We start from the raw sequence: 26,103 nt of genomic DNA, 5'->3' as shown, positions 1-26,103 counted from the left end.
GTAAGCCAAGATTGGGACATCTCACAAGGTTATGCCTGTGTTCTTGCTGGGAAAAAGAGTAAGCATTTACTTTTGCTACATATGCTTAAATAAAATGTTCTTCTTTATTTATCCATTTAATCATTGTGACTTTTTAATTTTTTGCAGAAATTACTCCGCTTACCGCCATGCGGTCATCGGTTTATTCGCAGCTTACCTTTACTACCGAGAAAATTATTGATGATACCTCCAAAATAGATGTAATGAGGGAGGATGAAGATGATGAAGAAGAAGAAGAAGACGACATAGGTATGAATCGAGTTGCCTCTAGAGAACGTCGTACCTCGGGTAATGAAAATGACAACACTGAATTATGCAAAATTCCATACCAAAACCTGTACCTGTTTTCTTGCATACCCAGTACTGGTGGATTTTATAATCCAAACCCTTCCTTATACTTTATGCCACCTTTGAAATGTTGTGAAGCATATTGGAATTCTTTTATAAATAACAATTTCCCTTTATCTCCAACAGCTAGTGCAACACATCAAGACACTATATTAACAACTCTTCCGCCTTCCGCCAAGAGGAGAAGAACTGGTCAAATTCCTCCGTCATCCGCTCAACAAGGAGCTGGCCCTAGTTCTTCTCAACAACAAATTACGCTTCCCAATCTTGACACAAACATGCTTTCCTCCCTTTTAAAAGGACCACCACATTCGTACGAAGATTTCATGACTTTTCTGAATGCCATGGTGTGCCCTTCACTAGCCCAATTTTTAGCAATTTATCTGATGCAGATGCCAAAAAAGTAAAGGCACAAAGTATCATTCTGAACATTGCTTCTGGTCTAAATGACCTTCAACGCCTATCTGACTTGCAAAACAGTGAAGTCACTACAAATAAGGAGCTATCTGCTGAAAAGGAGAAAGTGGCCAAGACTGAACGAATAGCCACAGAGATAAAGAGGGAATACGAGACAATGAAGAGGCATTATGAGAATTGCAACAATCAGAGGGCAGAATATAAGGAGCAAGTCAAAGAACTATCTTTCAGAGAAAAGCGGCATCTGAGCAAACTTGATGAACTAGTAAAGGAGAACGAAAAAATGCTTGAGCAAAATAACATGTTGAAAGAACAGCTTAAAGCCAAAGAGGAGAACGAAAGATGAATGATAACTGGCATTCCTGCGTTTGTTGAGCGTATCTTTAACTGTCAGGCACTATCTCACAGAATCTGTGAGTTTGTCCGCCTTGCCAAATCTGTTGAACGGTTAAAGTTTTTCAATTTTATGAAGAGGAAACTACCAGAACTTCCAAATCCTCTGCCTGAGGTAATCACATAAAAGATTAATGAAAATGCCATTTTAGAAGCTGATGCAGCCGATGCCTCAATAGAAAATATGAGGTTTTCTGATCTTGAAAATCTTTGTAAAAGGCCAGATGTAACAATAGATGATGTATTGAATTATACTCCACAGGTTGAATGAAACACTATGTTGTTATACATCTGCTTTTACATAACACTTAATATTGCACTTGGTTATGTATATTAGAAATATATGCTGTAACTTAGTAAGATTGTTTTAATGAACAATGCTCAAGATATTGAGATTGTACTTTGCAATCATTATAGTTATGGATATCAAAATCATATTCTCCGTCATACGCCTTCCGTCATGAAACTCATGAGAATAAATTATGAATTACTTTCGCCTTTATATATTTTGCTGGACACTATGATCCGTTTTTCGTTTTGCTCTGCATTTTGTGTATATAAGTTGTGTCATGACATTTTTTGTAGATTCGTTTCATCGCTTCGATGCTTTAGTGAGTTCTACATGTCTCACTATCGATACAACCATTTTGAGTATGATTGTACTTCTACCACCGAAAGGCTTTCTTTCTTTCTGCGGGTAGGGATGACATACAACTATGTGACACCTGGGCTAAAAAATCCTTGGCCGGATAAAATTTATGAAAAATATTGCCATAAGAATAATTGCTATTATTCATATTCTTAAAGAAACTTTTACATTTATGACTATATCTCATGCATTTGACAGTTGATCAAGCTGTCCATGCATATAGTGCTACGCATAAAATTTCTTTAAATTCATTGCATTCCATGCTCTTTCATATTGCTCGCCAAAAGGCGCAGCAAGCATGTATGATCCATTCTGATTTACTTTCGTGACCTTATAAGGTCCTTCCCATTTTGAGGCTAGCTTTCCAAATTTGATTTGCCTGCTTGCCTCATTATCACGTAGTACTAAATCACCTACTTCAAACTGCACATGCTGCACTTTCTTGTTATAATATTTTGCCATTTTATGCTTGTGATCTGCTTGCCAGATGGCGACCATCAACCTTCTTTCCTCCAACAAGTTGAGATTCTTCCTTAATGCCTCAGAATTAGCCTCAACATCAAATGCCATAATGCGTTGCGTTGGCACAAATATTTCAGCCGGTATCACTGCCTCTATTCCATACACCAGACTGAAAGGTGTTTCCCCCGTGCTCCGCTTTGGCGTCGTCCGGTGTGCCCACAATACATTTGGCAGCTCATCCACCCATCTAGTTTGACTTAGACCCAACCGTGCCTTAATGCCAGCAACGATTTCCTTGTTGGTAACCTCCACTTGTCCGTTCGCTTGAGGATGAGCAACAGATGTAAAATTTTGCTTTATGCCCAGCTCTTCACACCAACTCCGAAATGGATTTTCTGCAAATTGCTTGCCGTTATCGCTGACTATTTCATTTGGCACCCCATAACGGCATACAATATCATGCCAAACAAACTTTTTGACATTTTCTCCTATGATTTTTGCTAAAGCCTTTTCTTCAACCCATTTTGTGAAAAAATCGATCGCTACCACCAAGAAACTTAGCATTACCAGTGCTCCTATTGAATGGCCCCACAATATCAATAGCCCATTTACAGAACGGCCAAGCGGATGACACCGGTATCAAATCATACTTTGGAAGACGCTGAATTGTACCATGCCTCTGACAATTCTCACATGTTTTTATGATTTCTACGACATCCCGATAAAGGGAAGGCCAAAAATACCCTTGTCGCATGATCCGTGATGCCACAGTACGGAAACCGGAGTGTTGAGAACAAACTCCTTCATGCATTTCTTTGACCACTTCTAACGCTTTATCATCGGTTAAACATCTTAACAACGGACCATTGTATGACTTTCGATAAAGGACACCACTAACAATCTCATGCATTGGTGCAGTCACTCTTATTCTTCTTGCTTCCGCCTTATCAACAGGTAACCATCCGTCATGCAAATATCTCAAATACGGAGTCATCCAAGTTTCCTTAGCTCCTTCAACTATTGCAATAATTGGTTTTTCATGTATTGATTTCTCCTTAAGTTCTTCAACCAACACTCATTTGTGTAAATGATCAAAGGTTAAAGTAGCTAACTTGCTCAAGACGTCAGCTTTTTTGTTCTTATTTCGAGGGATTTGCATGACTTCAAGGTTATCAAATTTCTTTGAAATTGCTTCCACCAACTTTACATATTGCCTCATGGATGTATCCTTTGCATCGAACGTTCCATTAACCTGCTGGGCGACAATTTGAGAATCAACATATGCTCGTAAATTTGTTATCCCCATTTCTACCGCTATGCGGAGGCCGGAGAGTAATGCCTCATACTCTGCTTCATTGTTTGAAGCATAAAAATAGAATTTCAATGCATAAGTATACTCTTCACCGTCTGGACTTGTTAAAACTAGCCCTGTACCCGTTCCCTCTTCACTGGATGTCCCATCAGTGTGCAACTCCCACTCATGCTGTGATGGTGCCATTTTGTTATCATACTCTACTTTTTCATTTGTCTCCAAGAGGAAATCTGCCAAAATTTATCCTTTAACTGCATTTCGGGGAGCAAAATTGATCTCATACTCCCCCAACTCGATGGCCCATTTTGCTAAACGGCAAGATGATTCTGGACGTCAGAGTATTTGCTTCAACGGTTGATCTGTTAACACTAAGATAGGATGACCTTGAAAATATCTTTGTAAACGTCGTGTAGTATGCACAAGGGCATAAACCATACGGTGAAGTGGTGGATAATTTGTTTCACTAAGCTGCAACACCTTACTAACAAAATATATAGGCATTTGCACGTCGTTCCGTTCTGCGATTAGGACAGAACTTATTGCTTCCTTTGAGACAGCTAAGTATAAAATTAGGGTTTCCCCCTCTTTTGGTGCTGTTAATGTAGGTAATGTTTTTAACAACTGCTTGATCTCTTGGAATGCATTTTCGGCTTCCGTCGTCCACACAAAATCTTTTTTATTTAAACAGCCCTTTAACACCTTCATGAATGGAAGTGACTTTTCAGCTGCTCTGGACAAGAACCTTGTTAATGCTGCTAGACATCCATGTAACCGTTGAACATCCTTCTTGCTAGTTGGTGACTTCATATCTTCAATTGCTTGAATTTTATTAGTATTAGCCTTAATTCCACGTTCTGTGACAATATGACCTAAGAATTTTCCCTCTTCCACACCAAACGCGGACTTCTTGGGATTTAATTTCATGTTAATTTTTCGCAGAGATGCAAAAGTTTCCTGTATATCTCGTAACATCTTTTCTTCAGTATGACTTTTGATGACAATTTCATCAACATAAGCTTCTAAGTTTCGCTCAATTTGATCCTTAAATGCCATATCAATAAGTCGTTAATATGTTGCTCCTACATTCTTCAAACCAAAAGGCATTTTCATGTAACAGAATATGCCCTCCGTCGTGTGAAAAGCCGTTTTGTCTTCATCTTTTAAAGCCATTGGGATTTGATGATATCCCTTAGCAGCATCTAGGAAACATTTGAATCGATATCCTGCCAATGATTCAACCTTCCAATCAATTTCAGGTAAAGGATAATTGTCCTTTGGATATGCTTTATTGATATCTGTGAAATCCACACACATCCGCCATGAGTTGTCCGACTTCCTAACCATGGCCGGATTTGCTACCCATGTTTGATATTTGACCTCTCGCAAGATCCCAGCATCCACCAAACTTCGTACCTCATCACGAAGGAATTTTCTTCTTTCTGGCTCCATACCACGCTTTTTCTGACAAACAGGATGTATGTTGGGATTCACGTTTAGCCTATGCTCTGCAATTTCCCTTGGAACACCGGTCATATCAGACGGCTGCCATGCAAAAACGTCTAGATTTGTTGTCAAAATATTGTATAATTTATCTTTACATTCGGCGGACAACGTGTGCCCAATTATGATTTTCTGATCTGGAAATTTAAGATTTGGTGAAATTGACCCATCATCGTGTATGATTGGCTTAATTACTGCCTTTGTTACTTGGGAACACTCAATTGACTTCTGTCGTTCTGCATATAATGTTGCTACTCTGCCTGGCGTTGGAAACTTCATCATACCATGTACAGTTGACGTTACAGCTCCAAACGTCATTAAAGCAGTTCTTCCCAAAATTATGTTGTACTGTGAATTTGCTTTAACCACCAAGAACTCAATGTTGGCTGTGCATCTTAGGGGTGGCTTGCCCAAGGTTACTTCAAGCAAAATACTTCCTTCAGACCAGGACGACTCACTTGTAAAACTTGCCAGCGGCACATATGTTTCCTTCATTTTTTCTTGTACATCTTTGGGTAGCTGTATGAAGCAATGTTCATACATAATGTCTGCTCCAGCTCCTGTGTCAGTGTAAATGTTGCGTATTAAGCAATTAGCAACTCGCGCTTCTATAACTACTGGACCATCGGATGGATTTGTGTTACACATAGAAGGAAATGATATTAATTGCTCTTCCCAATCTTCTAATACTTCTGCCTTCCTCCGTTGTCCAGCTTTCCATGGATGTATCATGCCCACTTCTATGGGTATGAATTCGTTATCTTCGCCGTCTTTATCAGTGTTGGTGAGATGATTCGTCTTAATAATGGATGGCGCCATTGTTAACACCTATTTCCTTATGAGGTAAGGCTTAGTGTGCCAACAAGATACTAGAAGTAATCTAACTTTAGGAGGGCGGAGTGTTGCCGATTAATTTTTACCCTCGGGAAATAATCCCTGAAGACCCGGCTCACAAGTGTAGAAACTTGTGGGGTGGCTTAATCAATCTGTCGTCCGTAGAGCGTTAAAGTGCTAGCCGGATGACTTCTAGTGAGAGAAAGTAGAGAGAGAAAGAGAAGAAGTCTCAGTTCTCAAAGTTGTCAGAATATCTGAACTGTGTAAACTGACTACCCAAGGGGTCTATTTATAGTGTCAGATCCACCAGATTGCTTGGGGACACGTGTTAAATGATGATACGTTCTGTTATTCGTGATCCAAAATTTATGCTGAAGGTGGCGTTCTTCGGCCAGGGCTTACGCGCTAGGCGGCCTTCAGGGCTTATGCATGACGGAGCAGCCTGTACAGCGGAGAACACTGGACGGTTAACTCCACAAAACTGTTGTTTTCAGCCTTCCTGATGCTACTTTTATGCAACCATTATGCCTTTTATGCGTGTATACGATAGGATACACCATTAATAAGGAATTTCAAACTAAATTAAACTACATATTTATGATTCTTCGGGACATTTTTAACAAGCTAACACAGACATTCATGTCCTGATAATAGATCTTATGCCTCACCGATGATAAATATACCAAGCTACATAAAGAGAGACTAAATGCACATTTGGAAAAACTAAGACGTATATGTAGGCTTAATACTCAATATAAAAAAGAGTGAAATAGATGAAATAAATTATGCATGTTAAAAATGAAATCATATGAACATATATGATCGTATTTATAATAATTTATAAGATCCTAATTAAATCATTGCAATGAGAATTTGATTGTCAATCTATTTGGAAAATAATTTAGAGCCAGATGGTAAAAGGTAATTAAATAAAATTGTGTAATATGAGAAACTAGGCCAGATGGTAAAAGGTTACCTTTCTTTGGTCACTAGGTTCCCAGAATCTACAATTGTAGATTCGATTCATTGTCAGAGTATAGTATCAATGATGTTTTTGGTTACTCAGGCATTTTAACAAACACTTGACGCTCATTAATTATAACCATCAGATTGTAATAACATAAAACCAACAACAATGAATAAGAGTTGTTTAAACATCACTTGTAAGTCTCTAATGATGATGTCTATTTAGATTAACAATACATAAGTTGATTCAAAAACAAAATAAAATAACTATTGAGACCAATGGAACACCCACTTCTGCTCGACCTCCTATAAACTAATGGACTCATCTTGATTTCCAATAGCTATTAAAAATAGGAACTTAATTTCCAATAGCTATTGAAATACTAATAGGGACAACCAAAAATAAGGGCAATTTCATCTGAAAAAGAAAGCAACAATAGTAGTTGGAATCTACCTTGGTTGCACTGTATGAGGTTCAATCTTCGAAACTAAATTCGCAAGTTGTGATAGTCAGTTTCCCCATTATCATCGGTTAGATCAGTGGCGGTTTACTTGTAGACAATTTGTCATAAATGAAATAGGCTAAGAAAAAATTGTAGAAGAAAAGGAAGTATAAGTGAGAAATTTCCCTCTAAATTGGTACTCAATTTTTTTGAATCGCATGCCTCTCATTTTGGAGGAAACATGAATCTTTTTAGGCCGGTTCATCAAACTATCAAAGTTACTCCGTACTTGTTTAAAATGTATTTAGATTAATTTATTAAATTACTTTGTTTATCTAGACCGGTTTGCTTATCTATATCTATACCGGTTAAAACATATATGTATTTGATCGGAGAAAATACACGTTAAATAGACGTGTTACCTTTATATAGACGTGTTACCTTTATATATACGTGTTGATGCATATTTATTTTTGGCGGAATAGACTATTAAGACGTGTTACTTGTAAACAGGTCTAGATATGGAGGTTTAGATGTGAAGAAATGTAGTAGTGAATTCAGAGATCCTGAACCACTAATCATTCCTCCTGAACCATAAATCATTCATCCAGAGATTGTCGAGGAAGAAACCATTAAATCAGAATCCCTTAGTGATTCAGATTCAACAAATTCAATAATGGAAAATCTGGAACCTCTAAGTATGGAAGACCGAATGAGAGCTAAACGCACTGGCCAAGGTCACGCAATTACTCAACCAGACATTAATGCGCAAGATTATGAAATCAAAGGGCAAATCCTACACATGGTAACTAATCAATGCCAATTTAGTGGTGCACCGAAGGAAGATCCAAACAAACATCTTCGAACTTTTAATAGGATCTGTACTTTATTTAAAATCCGAGAAGTGGAGGATGAACAGATATATCTCATGTTATTTCCCTGGACTTTAAAGGGAGAAGCCAAAGATTGGTTAGAATCGTTACCTGAAGGGGCGATTGATACATGGGACGTTTTAGTTGAAAAATTTCTTAAACAATTCTTTCCGGCATCTAAAGCCGTGAGACTTCAAGGAAAAATTGTTACGTTCACACAAAAGCCAAACGAAACTCTGTACGAAGCGTGGACAAGATTTGAAAAGTTATTAAGAGGATGTCCGCAACATGGTTTAGACACCTGTCAAATAGTACAAATATTCTACCAAGGATGCGACATCACTACACGAAAAGATATCGATATAGCAGCTGGTGGTTCCATTATGAAGAAAATCGCAACTGACGCTTACAAAATTATTGATAACACTGCTTCCCACTCACATGAGTGGCACCAAGAAAAAGATATCGTTAGATCATCTAAAGCAGCTAGAGCCGATTCTAGCCATGACTTCGATTCCATTTCTGCAAAGATAGATGCTGTCGAGAGACAAATGGAAAAGATGACTAAAGATATCCACTCAATACGAATTAGTTGTGAACAGTGTGGAGGACCACATTTAACAAAAGATTGGCTCAGTATTGAACTAACAATGGAACAAAGAGAGAATGTTTCATACATGAACCAAAGGCCTGGAAATAATTATCAGAATAATTATCAACAGCCAAGACCAATCTACAATCAAAATCAGAATTATAACCCAAATGTTCCATACAACAACCAACAAGGTCCTAGCAATCAACAAGTACCTAATAGTACTTACAATCAGCAAAGACCTATTTTTCAAAACAAACCACCACAAACCGATGATAAAAAGCCAAATTTAGAAGATATGATGTCGAAGCTAGTTGAATCTCAAACACAGTTTTTCACATCTCAGAAATAAACCAATGAACAAAATGCTCAAGCATTTAGAAATCAACAAGCTTCTATTCAAAATTTGGAACAAGAAGTAAGCAACCTAGCAAGGTTGATAAGTGAAAGAAAACCGGGAAGTCTACCTAGCGATACAAATGCTAACCCCAGGAATGAAACAGCTAAAGCCATTACCACAAGAAGTGGTGTTACACTTAAACCACCTGAAATGCCTGTAATTTCTGATGAAGCTATTCCTACTCTACAAGAACCACAATCTGGACAAGATAAGGAAACAGAACCGGTAGTTGAGAAGGTTAATGAAGATAACACAGTTAAGGCAAAACCTTATGTTAAACCATACCAACCACCACTTCCTTACCCTAGTAAAATGAGAAAAGAGAGACTTGAAGCCGAGCAATCCAAATTCTTGGATATGTTTAAACAAATAAATATCAATCTTCCTTTCATTGATGTGATTTCAGGAATGCCTAGATATGCTAAATTCTTGAAAGATCTAATCACAAATAGAAAGAAAATGGAAGAACTCTCGGCTGTTACTATGAATGCTAATTATTCTGCAGTGCTGTTAAATAAGATACCAAAAAAACTTTCAGATCCAGGAAGTTTCACAATTCCATGTTTTCTGGGAAGTCTTAGTTCAATAGAAGCATTGGCAGACTTAGGTGCTAGTATAAATCTAATGCCATATTCACTATACACTAAATTAGACCTTGGAGAATTGAAACCAACATGAATAAGTATACAACTAGCCGATCGATCAGTAAAATATCCTAGAGGGATAATGGAGAACATGCTAGTTAGAGTTGGTACTTTAGTATTTCCAGTAGATTTTGTTATTCTGGACATGGAAGAAGATTCTCGAGTTCCTCTCATATTAGGAAGACCATTCTTAAACACGGCTAAAGTAATAATAAACGTGTTCGGTAAGAAACTGACCCTAAGTATAGAGGACGAGAGTGTTACCTTTTTTGTTGATAGAGCCATGCAACAACCGCAATCTGCAGATGATACATGTTATTATATTCAAACTATAGATTCACATGCAGAATTGTTAGAAGAATTTCCAGAATTACAAGGAACAGGAGAATGTTCTTTAGGAGAAGGAACTGAACCAATTGATGAAACTGAAATGTTAGCTACACTTATGGCTAATGGATATGAAGCAACAACAGAAGAAATTCAAATGTTAAAAGAGGAAGACAGATATCGATACAAATCATCGATAGAAGAACCACCGAAATTAGAGTTAAAGCCACTTCCAAACCATTTGGAATATGCTTATTTACATGGTGAATCTGAATTACCTGTAATAATATCGTCTTCTCTTACGAAAAATGAAAAATCTCAACTCATTTCTGTGCTAAAAGCTCATAAACCACCTATTGCATGGAAGATTCATGACATTAAAGGAATAAGTCCTTCGTATTGCACACATAAAATCGTTATGGAAGAAGATCATAAAACCTATGTGTAACGCCAACGAAGACTAAATCCAAATATGCAAGATGTTGTTAAGAAAGAAATAATTAAACTGCTAGATGCAGGTTTAATTTATTCAATTTCTGATAGTCCATGGGTAAGCCCAGTTCAATGTGTACCTAAGAAGGGTGGCATGACTGTCATCACAAACGAAAAAAATGAGCTTATTCCTACTAGGACTGTAACAGGATGGCGTGTTTGTATTGATTATAGAAAATTAAATGACGCCACCAGAAAAGATCACTTTCCCTTACCTTTCATTGATCAAATGTTGGAAAGATTAGCCGGAAACAGTTACTATTGTTTTCTTGACGGTTTCTCTGGATATTTTCAAATTCCAATCGCACCCGAGGATCAATAGAAAACCACGTTCACGTGCCCTTATGGTACTTTTGCTTACAAACGCATGCCATTTGGACTTTGCAACGCCCCTGCAACCTTTCAAAGGTACATGATGGCGATTTTTCACGACATGATAGAAGAATGCATGGAAGTTTTCATGGATGACTTTTCAGTCTTCGGTGATACTTTTGAAACATGTCTAGTTAATCTTGAACGAATTCTTATTATATGCGAACAATCAAATCTAGTTCTTAATTGGGAGAAATGCCATTTCATGGTTAAAGAAGGCATCGTTCTTGGACATAAAATTTCAAAGGAAGGAATTGAAGTGGATAGAGCTAAAGTAGATGTAATTACTAAACTTCCACATCCCACCAATGTTAGAGGAGTTAGGAGTTTTCTAGGGCATGCCGGTTTTTACCGACGTTTCATAAAAGATTTTTCTAAAATTGCCACTCCCATGAATAAACTCCTAGAAAAGGATGCTCCATTCATCTTTTCAGATGAATGCATCAAATCTTTTAATATTCTTAAAGAGAAACTTACTAATGCGCCAATCATGATAACTCCAATTTGGAATCTACCGTTTGAACTAATGTGCGATGCAAGTGATTTTGCAATGGGAGCCGTTTTAGGTCAAAGGATTGAAAAACGATTTCAACCCATTTATTATGCTAATAAGACGTTACAAGGAGCACAAACGAATTACACAACTACTGAAAAAGAACTCCTTGCCATTGTCTTTGCTTTTGACAAATTTCGTTCATATCTCGTTCTAGCTAAAACGGTGGTCTATACCGACCATTCTGCTCTTAGATACCTATTTTCAAAACAAGATGCTAAACCACGATTAATCCGTTGGATCTTACTCTTATAAGAGTTCGATATTGAAATCCGAGACAAAAAGGGAGCAGAAAATCTCGCCGCTGATCATCTTTCTCGTCTTGAAAATCCCGAATTAGAAGTTCTAAATGAATCGGCTATACAAGATAACTTTCCTGATGAATATCTATTGAAGATCGATTATAATGAAATTCCATGGTTTGCAGACTATGCAAACTACTTAGTATGTGGATTCCTTGAAAAAAGGTTGTCGTACCAAAAATGAAAGAAATTCTTTAGTGATATAAAACACTATTTCTGGGAAGATCCACATTGGTTTAGAAGTTGTCCCGATGGAATAATACGCCGATGTGTATTCGGAGATGAAGCTAGTCAAATCTTAAACCATTGTTACACACAGGACCAACAGGAGGGCATTATGGGCCTCAACTTACAGCAAGAAAAGTTTACGATGCTGAGTTCTATTGGCCTACAATTTTCAAAGACGCGCACCTTCTTTGTAAATCCTGTAATGCTTGTCAAAGGGCCGGAAAAATAAGTCAACGTGATGAAATGCCACAAAATGTCATTCAAGTATGTGAAGTATTTGACGTTTGGGGTATTGACTTTATGGGTCCATTTCCAAAATCTCATAATAATCTCTATATTCTCGTTGCCATTGATTATGTATCTAAATGGGCGGAAGCACAAGCTCTCCCAACTAACGATGCACGAGTTGTAGTCAACTTCTTAAAACGTCTTTTTGCTAGGTTCGGAACACCTAAAGCTTTAATAAGTGATCGGGGTACTCATTTTTGTAATAATCAACTTGAGAAAGTTCTCAAAAGATATGGAGTAACTCATAAAATCTCAACCGCTTATCATCTACAAACAAGTGGACAAGTTGAAAATACCAACCGAGCATTAAAACGTATTCTAGAGAAAACCGTAGGATCAAATCTGAAGGAATGGTCCATGAAATTGGAGGATGCACTCTGGGTTTTTAGAACAGCCTACAAAACTCCAATTGGTACCACACCTTTTAAACTCGTTTACGGAAAAGCATGTCACCTTCCAGTAGAAATTGAGCACAAAGCATTTTGGGCTTTGAAGACATGTAATTTTGATTTACATGAAGCCGAACGTCTACGGTTAAGTTAACTAAACGAATTAGAAGAAATAAGACATGAAGCATACGAAAATTCGTTAATCTATAAAGAAAGAACGAAGAAATGGCATGATAAAAGAATCAGAAGTTCAAAAGAATTTAAAGAAGGAGACAGCGTTCTTCTTTTCAATTCACGATTCAAGTTATTTCCTTGAAAATTGAAATCAAGATGGTCTGGACCATTCATAGTCAAAAGAGTTTTCCCATATGGAACAATAGAGTTAATAAATTCAAATGGGATTGAATTTAAAGTTAATGGTCACAGAGTTAAACATTATATACATGGTCCGATGGAAGTTGACAATGAAGTCAATCATAATTTCACCACCCAAGAAAACCCACAGAATGAAAACATAAATATGTTATCAACAACATATGAAAAACTAAAATTGGAAGACGGGGAAGCTTCAAATTAGAGTGATGAAAAATAATTCCTATACAAACCTCCCATTCCAAGAAATGAAGAAAAATGTGAACAAGAAGTTCAAGTAGAAGTGAAAGAACTAAGAAAAGATCACTTGGAAAAGGTTAACAAACCAACTCTACTTACTAAAGTAGGAGACCCAGGCGAATTTATCATTTCTTGCTTGCTTAACGATGGTGCTATGTATAATGGACTCGCAGATTTAGGAGCAAGTGCAAATGTTATGCCTCTTTCCTTATACAAAAGATTAGGTGTGGGTAAATTAAGACCAACTAGAATAGGTGTTCAATTATTTGATCAAACCATTAAACACCCGGTTGGAATAGCAAACAATTTACTTGTTAAAGTGGGAAGTTTGACCTTTATTGCATACATCATAGTTATTAATATGCAGGAAGACCTTGATATTCCTCTAATTTTAGGTCGCCCATTTTTAGCAACCACCGAGGCGTTCATTGATGTAAGAGAAGGTAGAATGACACTAAGGGATGGTGACAAATCGGTTACCTTTGTGAACCGAAAGTTTAGATCTCCACCAACTAAAACTGTCGAACCCATAAAAACACCTATGTGTGGGGAAGATGAAGAAACACCTAATGATAACCCGATAACAAAGAACCCCGTTGTTGATACGAAATTAGATGAACCCGTTTTTAATAGTTCAACAAAGAAACTTTATAAACGGATTCAAGATGCTAGGATTAAGGGGAACTTTAAGTTATGTAACCGATTAGTATCCAATTTGTCGCCTAAAGAAAAGGTAATGTTAGTTGAATTTGTGAAAGTTACAGAGGAAATCAACAATTGGCTTGAAGCAAAAGTCAGAGATATACAAGTTGTTGATAGTCCAATTGAAAATGAAGTTAATGACAATTTTGACACCACATATAACTAAGTGTGGGGAGAATCAAGTCTTTTTAAGGATAATATATATTTCTGTTAGAGTTAGATTTTTTGTTTTCGTGTAGTTCTCGAGAATGGAATCTGAATGGTCTTTCCCTAGCAGACCTTAAAGAACTAGTCTTCTCCCTCCATTCTGAATTTTTATTTTTTTTTAGGTTTTACGAGATGAAGAATTCCTTTGATCTGAACCATGGTCTACTACTACACGCTATGATTACTAAGCGTAATAATAACATCTTCCCGAGTGAACTAGTATCATTCATAAGAGGAAAAATGGACGAAGTAAGGAGAGAACTCAGGAAAGATCATCATAAGACACATTTTGGTAAAGTAAAATCAAAATCCGCAACAAAAAGAAGAGCACGACACCTTGAAAGATGTCATAAATGCGGAAAATGGTCACATGAAGGTAAATGTTCGAACAATCAAACATATTCAAATACCGAATTTGTTACTCTATGCAGAGAAGGACCATTCATATGTTTAGAAGAAAAGTTATTGAAGAATCGAGATTACGCTTATGTAGCTATGGAAAACCAAATCACACGACTCTCCTATGAGTCGGCTAAAGCAGGTCTCTGAGAATTCTATCTCACATGTAAGTATGTACAGTTTTTATTTTTGTTTTTATTTTTAACCTTTTGATAATAAATGCTGAATCGTTCGCTATAAAGTATTAAATTGATATTCAATAAAATTAGGTATGCGAAACCGAAATTATTGATATCATACAAAAATTTATTACATCACTGCGAAATTTACCGTTTATTCTTAAGGTATAAATATCTTTAATCAATCAATCTAAAAATATTTCAAAAATTCGTCAGGAGTAAAACTAGGTAAAATAGCCAAAATTACTTTACCCAAAAGAGGGGCGTATATTTTTGATAATATTTGATTGATTAAAGTGGGATAAAAGACCAAAAAGATTTTTAATTTTAATTTTTACCTTGTTTTTATATTAATATTAAATTAATGTTGTAAATTTTTAAAATCAATATATTTAAGTTTTTAAATATTTTAAAAAATTAATATTTTCAATATAAGTTTGTAAAATTAATATATAAAAATATTAATAATATTAATATGAATTTTTAATTTTATGCATTTTAAATTTAAGTTTGGTGTGAATTTAAAAACAAAATTTACTTTATTTCATTAAGTTAAAAATATGATTTCTAAAATTCATCGTGAGTTGAAGACTAGGTCGTTGAACCGAAATTGCTTTACCCGAGGGCGGGACGAGAAATTTTATTATCATTATTTTTAATCTTATTGATCTAAAGTATGCCAAAAACATTAAAAAAAAAATCCAAAAATCTTTGCTTTTAAAACGACGCTTAAAAAGTGACAAATTTTAAAATTTTGTCGAGAGACGGACTAGGACAACGATCCGAAACGCCCTCATTCTTAAAAGAAACAAATTTTTAAAATTTATTAATTTATGTTTTATTAGTTAAAGGTTTTTATATAAAAAAAGGGAAATAACTCCATGCGATCGCATGGGGTTTATTCTAGAAATCCATGCGGTCGCATGGGACCAAAATGCTGGCCAGAAACAAAAGGCAGCGAGCTGTTCTGCTTCTTCACAAACACACACATACGCTGAAAGGACCCGTCCTAATCCACCTGGACGAAGTCATCAACATTTGGTCCCATTGCGATGATCGGCTCCAAGTAATGTCCTTATATTGAGCAAATGCACAGCGGAAGACTTAATTTGTACCTGAGAATAAACATGCTTTAAAGTGTCAACCAAAAGGTTGGTGAGTTCATAGGTTTATCATAACAATCATTTCAATATATTAATAGACCACAAGATTTCATAATCATAAACATAATACACTCGCAAGTGTATGTAAAGCATTCTAAGTGGTTGAGCACTTGGTAACCATACTTAACATTTAATCAACGTCGCATATTCCCTTTATTATGAAATCTCACTACACCGTACCAAGTGTAGTCACCAAAACGAAGTACTGTGCAACCGTTGAATACTGGTCGTCCAGTCCGGTTGGGGTTGTCATGCCCGATAGATCTATCAACAGGATTCGCGTTTACAATACCCATGTAAATAGTAGTTACCAAGCTACAGAGAAATATGCCAGTGGTACAACTCAACGTAGAATATATTTTTAAGTACTTGTGTCTATTTTGTAAACATTTATAAAAGCAGCGCATGTATTCTCAGCCCAAAAATATATATTGCAAAAGCAATTAAAAAGGGAGCAAATGAAACTCACATTTTGCCTTGAAGGTATTTAATTCGACTTGGTCTCCGATAGATATCATGAACCTAACCATATATATAATATATCAACATATTTTCTTTTTAAGTAATCGTTACATATATATATATACTTTTAATACTTTTAATATTTTCTTAGTCCGTAGTTAGCAGTTCGATGTTAGTGGTCCACAATTAGTTGTTTAAATAAAATAAATAAAGACCCCATCGTATTCGTATTGATCAGAATTAATCTCAACCCATGGTACCATGTTGTCAAATGACGTGTTGCGTACATAAAGTACCGTGTTGTCAAACGACGTGTTGCGTACAATCATGAGGTCTTATGATTAATCTTCTCGGGTTGTTTACGGGTGGTCCTGAAATATATAAAATCAAATCATAAGTAATTATATATAAAATATCATATTAATTAGAAAAGATATGATTACTTTACTTTTTCTCCAAATATTTTCGTCGCTAAACTAGCTTCGGATACCCAATCTTGTTTTAGTCGTACTTTCTTCATTACAACTCCGTTTTTGTTGGTTCAACTTGCCACTTCCTTGGATCGAGACAAAATTTAAGAATATGAACTGAAAATACCTTAGTTTGCAATCGAAATCATAGGTTATAGGTCAAACTTTGGTGAAACTTATGAAAGTGATCATTTTCCATCATAAAAACAACATTTAATGATCATTTTTCTAAAAATACTTGCACTTTGAGTTAAACCATAAAATTTTTATGTGTTAACATATTCATAAGAAATATCATTTTTCCAGAACATGAACTTCCAATTCAAAGTTCAAGATGGTTTTTAATTATCCAACCCAAAACAGCCCCCGGTTTCACTCCGACGACGTAGATTCAGTTTTTAAGATGTTCTTTGTAAAACCAAGTTATATCTTGTTAGGTTAGTATATCATTATGATATATTACAGGTCTTGAAGTGTTTTAAAAGTCAATTTAGAAGGATCTATTTAGTTTGCGAACAAGTTTGAAATCATTCAAACTATGTTCTTGTTGTTAAAATTTTATACCACAAAATAAGATAGCTATATGAATATGAATTGAATAAGATTATGAACAAGGTTACTACCTCAAGTTACTTGGACAAAGTTACTGCAAAAGAAAAGAAATAATCTAGGAATCAAAGAGTGGTGGAGTTAGATCAAAAGGTTGGAAGTAAACTTCTTCAAATGGGTGGTTATTTTGATGTGTTCTTGAAAGAGTTTTATTACGGTGTTTAAGGCTTGTAATTGAAGCTAAATGATGGGGAAAATGCTTGGAGATGATCAAGTATGAAGTTAGGAGTATTTTGAAAGAGAAATGAGGGTGTAGGTATGAGAAAATGGAGTGAAGAAATGGTGTTCATTTATAAAAACGTTTTTAGTTTATAAAGAAAGAAAAGGATTCCTAATTTTGTTTTCTTACTAATAATTCATACTACTTGAAAAATTCTAGTTACCTCATATCTAGGGTAGTAATAATGTTGATTAGGATGTTGATTTTATGTGTATATACTAATAGTAAATATGTATAGAAGCTGGGTATGATACGAGTACATATACCCTAGATATACGTATAGAAATCTTGAGGAAACGGAACGAGAATTCAAATATAGCTATCTTTTGTGAATATACTTATATTGTTTTATGTATTTAAGTCCTTAAAAAGTGATTAAATACATTATATATACGATACATGTATAAGCATTATAGATTATATGTATATATATCAAAGAATGTTACGTATAGTTATCGTTTTGAAAACTTAAGTTAGTAATTTTCAAAATATACTTATAACTCATTGTCATTAGTATACAATGAGATGTTAAACCATCCTTAGATCATGTTAAATATATATAAATACATACATATACACAAACGTATAATTATTGTATGTTATATAGTTCGTGATATCATCGATCATATTGGACGGTCAAACGTTGTGTAAAAACTCTTTTCAAAAACACAAGTCTCAACAATTTGGATTGCTTATCATGTTGGTATGGTTTAATTTATGTAAATATTAATCTCATAAGTATAATTTGGTCGGAAAATTCCGGGTCATTACAATACCTACCCGTTAAAGAAATTTCGTCCCCAAAATTTGATAGAGGTTGTTATGGATAACAATAAGAAGGTTTTCATGACAAATATAAGGTGATAATGGAGTTTTATCATCATTGAGTAATGTAGATAAAACGATTCGATTATGCGAAGAATATAAATTAGACTATCGTAAAAGAGTGAGATGAGTAAAATATATTTGTCTTAACCGATGACGTAGTTATGATTGATTTTCGGGATTTAAGGGATTTAAAGAGAATCTTACGTAATAAGATTTGGTTCTTTGGTGATTAAGGAAATCAGGATCTTCTTTGATTATATGCAATAATCTGTTTCGATTGCTCTGTCGGATATTTCACTATAAATTCTCCCCTTCGTTTCCTTATTTTCCACGACTCACACCTTCTATTCTTTCTCCCTTGATTCTTACTTTAAAGCATTCATTAATATGCTCCATCCAGTCCTGATTCTTGATATACTCCTAACTTTTATATCTGTCATTCTTCTTTTTCATCTACCACCAGAAAAATCTATTTACTTCTAATATACTCTTGTGTTTATAGTGTTTCTAATTCTCCCGTGTCTCTATATTGCTATCTGCATCGATATACACGGTTTGTAATTTCGGGGTTATTATCGAAGTTTATATTCTTCATTATTTTTCGGAGCTTCATGCTTTCGTTTTCTCTTCCCGACTTCGAGTCAAGCGAGTAATGGTCCGGAATTCGTAGATATGAAATTCAGAATGAACATAGCTAATGCTCTAAGAAGAAAATGGTAATAAAACGATTTTGATTTGTTAAATTACCAGAATACCCTGGAGAAGACCGAGTCATCCAGAAAAATATTCTCTTGATATGTTTAGAGATTAGATAGAATGTAAGAGTCGTGTAAATGGCACATGATGATGGTACTGTGAATCATCATGCTTCATTAGAAACTCAGCATGACTTACTGTAATATAATGACGTTGATCAAGTGTCATTATATTATACTAATCCATGCTTCAGTTCCCAACACTACTTCAAAACATTCATATTTTAAACTCGAAGGTTTTAGAATTTAGAAACTAACACAGTTTCTTTTATGTTGCAGATATTACAGAGAGATAAATGATCTCAGATAAGAATAGTTGTGAAAATATCGCCAGAAATATGGAGGATATTTATAATAGAACATACGAGAATATCTTAGAATTTCTAATATCAATGGATGATGAAGAAGATTTGTCTGTGAAGGTTTAGAATGAGAAATAAGATGTTTGCTAACGATTTCAGCAGGCACAGAATCATTTAGATTCTTTGAAGGCAAACTTATTCTTTATGATTTGTCCACGGATTTCTTCATAGTTTCGCATAATCCACTTTTCGGTACTAAATTTTCTATCGAGTGTTCCTAACACTCCTTTCTTTATCATCAAACTTTTGGCCATTAAGATCATCTACAACATGCTGCTTCGTCAGCATTTTCAAAGTTAACTGATCTGAGTCATCGGTTATCAAATCGAGGTAGTTTCAGGATAATTGTGTTTTTTTTAGAATGATTAATCGCTGATGGTAATATTGTGGAATATAAAAGGTTCCCCAGTAACAATAAAGAGTACGCATATATATCGCGGTTATAATAAAGTTGTTTCGGATGAAAAGTCGGAGTTGACTTGCTGGAGCTGTGACAAAATTAGCTACTTTGGAAAGGGATTGCAAAACGATCTTCGGTAATAACAATGTCAAAGGAACTAGAACAGATACGTGTCAAACGTTTACTCAGTTTTCGAGGGCTTTTCAGGTGCATAACTATATGCATCAATCTTTTCTTCCGTAGATGAAGTGCGGTTAGTTTATCCTCTCGATTGAGGTATTTTTAAGAATCATGATAGATTTGAACGCTGATTGTAATCGTCGAGATACAATGAGGTTTAAGATGAAATCAAGTGGCAATCTTGAAGAAATGTTTAGTTTCATATGTTATAATCAATATTTTAATTCATTTTAATTGTCCAATGTCATTAGTCCACAGTCGATAGTCCACAGTAACAGTCCAATAATTCCTATATAGTTTAATATATAATATACGAATTAATTAATACGTGTCGTGACCCGTATACGTCTCAGACTCGATCACAACTCAAACTATATATATTATTGTAGAATCAACCTCAACCATGTATAGAGAACTCGATCATTACTGCATATAGAGTGTCTATGGTGATTCCAAATAATATATACAGATGTGTCGATATGATATGTCAAAACATTGTATACATGTCCCGATATTTAAAGTGCGTAAAATAATTACAGAAATTAAATGACGATAAATAAAAGTGCGATAATTAAATTGCGATAAATAAACTGCGATAAATAAAATGTAATCAGTTAGCTGGAACAGTTAGCGTGGATTCTTAACAAAATTTTTTATAGTTAATTTGTTTGTTTCTAACAGATTTTATTTTGTCATATGTTTTCTTCTTATGCCACTTGTTGGATTCTGGGAAGTCAAAATCCAAATATGAAATTGAATGAAAATGGTTATTCTGCGGTGAACGGATACGTATATCGGTGGTTGTAAGTAGGATAGTAAATGACTGTTGAATTAGCTTCGACGAATGTACAATGTAACTTATTAAGGTGAAATCTAATTATTCCTCGGGTATTACCTACCAGTTAAAAAAAATTTCACCATTATTATTTTGTACAAAATAACTTTTAATTACAATCTTTATGAAAACATATATACATATATATTTTCTTCAGATGAAATCATGAATTTAATGAGTTAATATGATATTAATCTCATTTGCTTTTCGGTTTGAGCTAGAATAAGAAATCTCTAAAACTTTTTGAAACCACATATTCTTCGCAGAATATCAATGAAGTTATGGATCAATACTTCATCGTTCATTATTGTTGGTACTCCTTGGTATCTATGGTGCGTATGATGTTGATGTTTGTGGGACAGATTATGATATCGAGACGTGTGATGCGGATGTTGTTTGTTAGTGGTGATGATGGTATTGTTGATGTTATTGATGGTGGTGCTGATTATGCTGCTGGTGCTGCTGCTGGTGTTTGCAACCTTCGCACCATGTTCTCCAAAGCCGTCACGCGAGCGCGAAGTTCGTTAACTTCTGCTAGTACACCGGGATGATTGGCGGTTGGAGCGAGCGAATGAACAAGATTTGTAATATGGGATAGTATATAATCGTGACGAGATACTCTAGAAATGAGAGAGAAAATGGTGTTTCGAATAGGTTCGCCGGTAAGTGCTTCAGATTCATCGCCAAGAGGGAAATTTGGTGGATGGAATGGATCACCTTCTTCTTATCTCCAGTGATTTAGTATATTACGAACCCATCCCCAATTCATCCAGAATAGATGATGGGAAATTGGTTGATCCATTCCGGTGACGCTGCTTTCGGAGCTTGAATGGAAATCTATATCGGCATAACTGTCAGAATCTGAGGAATTCGAACTAGATGCGGAATCCATCTTGTATAATGGGAAAAATGAATTTTTGGTATGGAATAGATTATAGGAGTTAGATTTGGTACTCTTCAATACATAATTTACATATGTATATATAATACCAAAATCCCGTAAATTACGAAGAATCTTTGAAAAGATATCAGTCAAAGTTCGCAATAACAGATATGCTAAGATAAGAATTCGTCTATACACTATCAATGCAGTAAATGTAGTAAAACGTGTCTATACTTATGAATGATAAGCAGGTAATTTCCTAAGGATGATAAGCAGATGATTTTCGACTAGAAATGATAAGCAAAACTTTTGACATGTAGACACGGTCGAAGTCCAGACTCATTAATGCATCCTAACAACTACTAGTTAGACACACTAATGCAAAACCTGGTTCGCTACGACCACCGCTCTGATACCAACTGAAAGGACCCGTCCTAATCCACCTGGACGAAGTCATCAACATTTGGTCCCATTGCGATGATCGGCTCCAAGTAATGTCCTTATATTGAGCAAATGCACAGCGGAAGACTTAATTTGTACCTGAGAATAAACATGCTTTAAAGTGTCAACCAAAAGGTTGGTGAGTTCATAGGTTTATCATAACAATCATTTCAATATGTTAATAGACCACAAGATTTCATAATCATAAACATAATACACTCGCAAGTGTATGTAAAGCATTCTAAGTGGTTGAGCACTTGGTAACCATACTTAACATTTAATCAACGTCGCATATTCCCTTTATTATGAAATCTCACTACACCGTACCAATTGTAGTCACCAAAACGAAGTACTGTGCAACCGTTGAATACTGGTCGTCCAGTCCGGTTGGGGTTGTCATGCCCGATAGATCTATCAACAGGATTCGCGTTTACAATACCCATGTAAATAGTAGTTACCAAGCTACAGAGAAATATGCCAGTGGTACAACTCAATGTAGAATATATTTTTAAGTACTTGTGTCTATTTTGTAAACATTTATAAAAGCAGCGCATGTATTCTCAGCCCAAAAATATATATTGCAAAAGCAATTAAAAAGGGAGCAAATGAAACTCACATTTTGCCTTGAAGGTATTTAATTCGACTTGGTCTCCGATAGATATCACGAACCTAACCATATATATAATATATCAACATATTTTCTTTTTAAGTAATCGTTACATATATATATACTTTTAATACTTTTAATATTTTCTTAGTCCGTAGTTAGCAGTTCGATGTTAGTGGTCCACAATTAGTTGTTTAAATAAAATAAATAAAGACCCCATCGTATTCGTATTGATCAGAATTAATCTCAACCCATGGTACCATGTTGTCAAATGACGTGTTGCGTACATAAAGTACCGTGTTGTCAAATGACGTGTTGCGTACAATCATGAGGTCTTATGATTAATCTTCTCGGGTTGTTTACGGGTGGTCCTGAAATATATAAAATCAAATCATAAGTAATTATATATAAAATATCATATTAATTAGAAAAGATATGATTAATTTACTTTTTCTCCAAATATTTTCGTCGCTAAACTAGCTTCGGATACCCAATCTTGTTTTAGTCGTACTTTCTTCATTACAACTCCGTTTTTGTTGGTTCAACTTGCCACTTCCTTGGATCGAGACAGAATTTAAGAATATGAACTGAAAATACCTTAGTTTGCATTCGAAATCATAGGTTATAGGTCAAACTTTGGTGAAACTTATGAAAGTGATCATTTTCCATCATAAAAACAACATTTAATGATCATTTTTCTAAAAATACTTGCACTTTGAGTTAAACCATAAAATTTTTATGTGTTAACATATTCATAAGAAATATCATTTTTCCAGAACATGAACTTCCAATTCAAAGTTCAAGATGGTTTTTAATTATCCAACCCAAAACAGCCCCCGGTTGCACTCCGACGACGTAGATTCAGTTTTTAAGATGTTCTTTGTAAAACCAAGTTATATCTTGTTAGGTTAGTATATCATTATGATATATTACAGGTCTTGAAGTGTTTTAAAAGTCAATTTAGAAGGATCTATTTAGTTTGCGAACAAGTTTGAAATCATTCAAACTATGTTCTTGTTGTTAAAATTTTATACCACAAAATAAGATAGCTATATGAATATGAATTGAATAAGATTATGAACAAGGTTAATACCTCAAGTTACTTGGACAAAGTTACTGCAAAAGAAAAGAAATAATCTAGGAATCAAAGAGTGGTGGAGTTAGATTAAAAGGTTGGAAGTAAACTTCTTCAAATGGGTGGTTATTTTGATGTGTTCTTGAAAGAGTTTTATTACGGTGTTTAAGGCTTGTAATTGAAGCTAAATGATAGGGAAAATGCTTGGAGATGATCAAGTATGAAGTTAGGAGTATTTTGAAAAAGAAATTAGGGTGTAGGTATGAGAAAATGGAGTGAAGAAATGGTGTTCATTTATAAAAACGTTTTTAGTTTATAAAGAAAGAAAAGGATTCCTAATTTTGTTTTCTTACTAATAATTCATACTACTTGACAAATTCTAGTTACCTCATATCTAGGGTAGTAATAATGTTGATTAGGATGTTGATTTGATGTGTATATACCAATAGTAAATACGTATAGAAGCTGGGTATGATACGAGTACATATACCCTAGATATACGTATAGAAATCTTGAGGAAACGGAACGAGAATTCAAATATAGCTATCTTTTGTGAATATACTTATATTGTTTTATGTATTTAAGTCCTTAAAAAGTGATTAAATACATTATATATACGATACATGTATAAGCATTATAGATTATAAGTATATATATCAAAGAATGTTACGTATAGTTATCGTTTTGAAAACTTAAGTTAGTAATTTTCAAAATATACTTATAACTCATTGTCATTAGTATACAATGAGATGTTAAACCATCCTTAGATCATGTTAAATATATATAAATACATACATATACACAAACGTATAATTATCGTATGTTATATAGTTCGTGATATCATCGATCATATTGGACGGTCAAACGTTGTGTAAAAACTCTTTTCAAAAACACAAGTCTCAACAATTTGGATTGCTTATCATGTTGGTATGGTTTAATTTATGTAAATATTAATCTCATAAGTATAATTGGTCGGAAAATTCCGGGTCATTACATACGCAAACGAACATACCCACAAACACACTCAAAAATTCGCCATTTTTCACCAAAATTCACCAAATTTCTCACAATAATCCGCTACAATCATGCCTTTTCTCAAATGGGAAAGCAAAAAGGTAAAGATTTCACCCCTAAAACTCTTTAAAATTGAATTTTAGTGTTCTTGAGCTAATTTTTAACTAATTTTATTTTGTTAATTTCTAGTGTAATTAGAGTTAAATTGTTAGTATATTATGCATGTACAACCTAGACTGATGCTATTTAACATGATTTGAAGACTTAAACTTCAAAAATTTTAGAAATCTAGGGTTTGTGTTCTTGAGCAATTTGGGTCTTTTTGATATAAAAAGGTTATGGCCGATTTTTGTCATGAATTATTGCTAAATTAAGTAGTATAACATGTTTAGGTAGCTAAATGATCCAAACTTTGATCCTAAACATGATTTTTGAGAATTAAAGTGGACTTTTCAAGTCTAAAATTCATGAACTTGATTAATTTGATATAAATGCCATTTGAAACTCGTTCAATTGCTAGTAATGATTATTTTGACATGTTATTTGAGTAGAATGCTTATGAACTTTGTAAACATTTTCATATGTGCTTATTTGAAAAAGTGTAGAATTGATAAAATTATGAAAATGAGCATGAGTTTAATATGGATTAAACATGTTATTGTAATTGTTTCAAGTTGTTATTTTGCTAACACTAATGCATATTTGGATGCACAAATTTTGTGTTTAATGTGTTTTGCAGAAATATACCGAATCTGGTGGTTCATCATCATCCAGACAACCTGAAAACGAACCACAGCCAGAAATGCAATATGAACCAGAACCTGAACAAGAACAACTACAGGAACAACAACAACAACCTGATCAACACGTACCATACT

Source organism: Rutidosis leptorrhynchoides, chromosome 10 (assembly GCF_046630445.1).
Source record: "Rutidosis leptorrhynchoides isolate AG116_Rl617_1_P2 chromosome 10, CSIRO_AGI_Rlap_v1, whole genome shotgun sequence".
Taxonomy (NCBI): domain Eukaryota; kingdom Viridiplantae; phylum Streptophyta; class Magnoliopsida; order Asterales; family Asteraceae; genus Rutidosis; species Rutidosis leptorrhynchoides.
The sequence above is the reverse complement of the archived record's forward strand: the minus strand, read 5'-3'. Positions refer to the sequence as shown.